At 38.0% G+C, this 4,337-nt stretch overlaps 1 pseudogene; it reads left to right on the top strand.

The window, feature by feature from the left end:
* The first annotated feature begins 2,230 nt into the window (after window positions 1-2,230).
* LOC130017017 (60S ribosomal protein L10a-like) lies at window positions 2,231-2,816 on the top strand (annotated as a pseudogene).
* The last annotated feature ends 1,521 nt before the right edge of the window (window positions 2,817-4,337 follow it).

The following is a 4,337-nucleotide window of genomic DNA, read 5'->3' as shown; positions in this document are numbered from 1 at the left end:
CATTTGTGGTGGAGAATGGGCACTGGTGGTGGGATTGGTAATTTTATGAAAGAAACACCAGTACAAAAATTTGTAAGTATGTTACTTTACCTTACGGTGATTCACTAATAAAGTGAATATAAAAAGGAACATCCTCTAAAAAAGAAAGGAAGCAACATCCTCAACCTGCTAAGGAATATCGACAACAACCCACACCTAACATTACACTGAACAATAAAATATTGAAAGTTTTCCCCTGGGAATCAGAAATAAGACATGGATAGTTTCTCTTGCTACTGTGGTTCAATATGAAAGCAATGGTTCTAATCTGGGCAATTAGATTAGGGAAAAGAAATAAAAAATAAAATAATTTCAAAGGAAGAAATGAAACCGTCTCTATTTAGACAAATCCAGAGTGTACCAAAAAGCTACTAGAACCAATTAGTAAATTTAGTGAACAGAACACAAGTTTAATATACAAACTCAATTGTGCAACTGGAAGTTGAAATTTAACAAATAGTGAAATTTACAATAGTAAAACAAACATGAAATGCTTAGCAATAAATCTAGCAATGTGTGTGCAAAATTTAAAATCATGTTAAAATTATAAAATGCTGAGAAAATAAATTAAAGAAAACCAAATAAATGGAGACACATATACCATGCTCATGGATCAGAAGACTCAATAGGGTTAAGATGTCAGTTATCTCCAAGCAGATCTGTGATTCAAAACAACACCAGAATGCCGACTGGTTCAGCCATTTTGGAAAACAGTATGGACGATTCTCAAAAAAATTAGAAATTGAGTTCCCATTTGACCCAGCAATACCACTCCTGGTAATATATCCCAGAGAGGGAAAAAAGTATAGTCGAAGTGACATCTGCACTTGTTTGTTGATTGCAGCACTCTTTACAATAACCAGACTCTGGAAAAAACCTGAGTGCCCGAGAACAGATGACTGGTTAAAGAAACATTGGTAATCTACACAATGGAGAACTATGTAGCTGTTAGAAAAGATGAAGTCATGAAATTTACATACAAGTGGTACTACATGGAAAGTATCATGTTAAGTGAAATAAGTCAGAAAGAGAGGGACAGACATAGAAAGACTGCATTCATCTGAGAAACATAAAGTAACAAAATAGGAGACTAACACCCAGGAGTGGTCAAGATTAGTACCAGGAGGTTTGCTCCATGGTTTGGAGGCCAGCCACACATGCTAGGGGAAAAGGCAGCTCAGATAGAGAAGGGAGCACCAAATAAAGGGTGTTGGGAGGATACTCCCAGGATGGGAGAAGAATGCTGAAAGTAGACTATAGACCAAACATGATTGCCACTCAATGACTATTTTGCAAACCACAACACCCAAAAGGAGAGAGAGAACAAAAGGGAATGTCCTGCCACAGAGGCAGGGTGGGATGGGGGCATAGGGGGTGGGAGGGATACTGGGACCCGTGGTGGTGGAAAATGGGCACTGGTGGAGGGATAGGTATTTGATCATTGTATAATTGAAATCCAAGCACAAAAATTTGTAAGTCTACAACTATACCTCATGGTGTTTCACTAATAAACATTTTTTTAAAAACGTCCAAATGGGTTTTTTAGCAGAAACTGACTAACTGGTTATAAAATGTCTATAGAAAAACATAGAACACAAAAGAGCCTAAACAATTATTTAAAAAAACAAAATTTGGTGTCAGTGAGAGACCTCAAAGGGCTGGAATATAAGCTTAGCATGCAGGACCCCCTATTATGATCCCCAGTACTACATGACTTCCTGACTACTGCCATGAGTGACCTCTGACAACCAATCTGGAAGAAAACTCTAGCACTGTTGGGTGTGGGAAAAAAATAAGCTGGAGGACCTACACTATCTGATTCTAAAACTTAATATGAACCTGAAATTAAAGAAGGCAGAGTGGCACTGACATAAGTTTACATTAGATCAATTTAATAGAATAATCTCCAAGTGAACAAACAAATATCTGGACATTTGATATTTTTGAGGTGTTACAGATTGAATGGTCAATAGATTTTTAACAAAATTAAAATACATGCAGTAGAGAATGAATAGTCCTTTCAAGAGATGACACTGGTAAATTTTGATATCTATGAACCTTACCTAATTATTACATACAAAAATGAATTCAAAATGATCATAGACATAAATGTAAAGCAGAAACTATAAAAGTTCAAGAATAAAACATAAGAGAAAACTCATCCTTTCCAGTTTCCAATGCACAGAGCTCCATGAGCAGCAAAGTCTCCCACAATACCTTGTGTAAGGCAGTTCAGGCAGCCTTGCATGGAAACCAGAGACAAGTACCAGGAGTTTTGGGAGATGGTAGAGCTGCCTTGAAGAAATATTACCTTGAAGAACTATGACCCTCAGAGAGATAAGCGTTTCTCAGGCACTATCATACCCCCAAAACTCTATGTGTGACCTGTGGGACCAGAAGCATACTGATGAGATTCAGGACATTCCCCACATGGACATAGAGGCACTTAAGAAATTCAATAAGAATGAGAAACCAGTCAAGAAGCTGGCTAAGTAGTGTGACATCATTTTGGCTTCAGAGTTTGATCACCCAGGTTGAACAATTCCTGGGCTCAGAACTGAATATGTTCATCAAGTTTCCTTTTTTGCTAACCAACAATGAGAAAGAACACAGTGGCACAAGTCAATGAAAAAAAGCCCACAACCCAGTTCCAAACGAGGTAGTGCTCTGTCTGGCAGTACCTGTTGGATATGAGATAACTAATGATAACACTTCTGTACAACGTCCACTTGGTGTCATTATTCAATAATTGGCATAATACTCAGACTTTAATATAAAGAGAATCTGGGCATGTCCTAAGTGCTTCTACTAAAGCACAACCTGATAAAACCTAATGCTACCATGAAAAAGATTACTCGAGATCCCATACTCACTGCCATATAAACTCATCAGCTCAACTTCCCAGATTCATACTAATCTCAGATGAGATGCATGCCACACTATACATTTAACAGCTACACTACTCTTTCCACTGAAAACTTTGTAACACTCTCGGAAGTGGGGTCGGTTGAGTCCCCAACAACCACACCCACAGTTGCCTTCATGCCAATTGCCCAACTACATTGTTTCATGACTACTCTCTGAGATACCAACCTATAAAAATTCCAGGTACACCATTTTTCAGATTGGAAACTCTTGGATCTTCTCAGAGAGTGGGTGTAGGTAGCCTCTCCCCAACCCCCATACTTCGAGAAACCCTGACAACCACACCCACATCCCACACTTACTGCCAGATAAATTCATCAGCCCATCTTACAGGTCTTGGGGTCCCCGGAATGGGCATCCCCCAGACACTTCCAATTTCCACAGTATAGACAGCCTAGTAGCAACATAGCAAATTAGATGGGGAACATAGCATAAAAGCTAATCTCAATAAACAAGCAACAAACAGCTTAGTAAACTACTAGAAAATGACTTGACCCCGTGGTGAGATATAACAATTTTCACAAATTTTCTCTTACTAAAGTATTATCTGATAATTGCATTAGCCATTTAGTTGTAACAATTAATATAAAATAAATTATTTGTGCCTGCTAAGGGGCCAGGCATGGGTGTGGGTGGGAAATTAGGGACAATGGTGAAGGAACAATAACACTTGTGGTGGAATTGGTATTTGAAAATTGAATACCCTGTCAGTTGTATTATGAACAACTTTGTAAACCATGGTGTTTAAATAAAGTTTTAAAAAGACAACTCTTTGTGATTTTTTTATTAGGAAATCATTTCTCTCTTTTTCTTTTTTCTTGTTTTTTTTAGTTTATGGGCCACACCAAGCTATGCTCAGAGATAATTCTTGGATCTGTGTTCAGAAATTACTCCTAACAGTGCTCAGGGTACCTTTTGGGATGCCAGGGATCAAACCTGGGTTGGCCACATGCAAAGAAAAGGCCTTACCCACTGTACTATAACTCCAGCCCTGGCAATAATATCTTATAGTGAATAAAGGAACAATGAATGATATAAAAATTAATGCACTGAGCTTTATCAAAATTTCAGACTTCTGTTCTTCAAATGATGCAGTTAGGAAATTTAAAGAGTAGTCACCAATTAGGAAAAAAGTTTGTGAAACATCATTCTGATAAATGCACGTATTCAGACTATATGAAGAACTCAAAACTCAATCATAAAAAACTTCTCAATTTCAAAATAGACAAAAAAGGGAGCCAGAGAGATAATACAGCATATAAGGCACTTGCCTTGCAAGAAGCTAACCCAGATTAGATCCCCAGCACCCATATGGTTCCATGACCCCCACCAGGAGTGAGTTCAGAGCCATGAATAAGCTCTGAGCATCTCTG

This window comes from Sorex fumeus, unplaced genomic scaffold (genome assembly GCF_029834395.1).
Source record: "Sorex fumeus unplaced genomic scaffold, SorFum_2.1 ptg000171l, whole genome shotgun sequence".
NCBI classification, from domain to species: Eukaryota; Metazoa; Chordata; class Mammalia; order Eulipotyphla; family Soricidae; genus Sorex; species Sorex fumeus.
The sequence above is the reverse complement of the archived record's forward strand: the minus strand, read 5'-3'. Positions and strand labels throughout refer to the sequence as shown.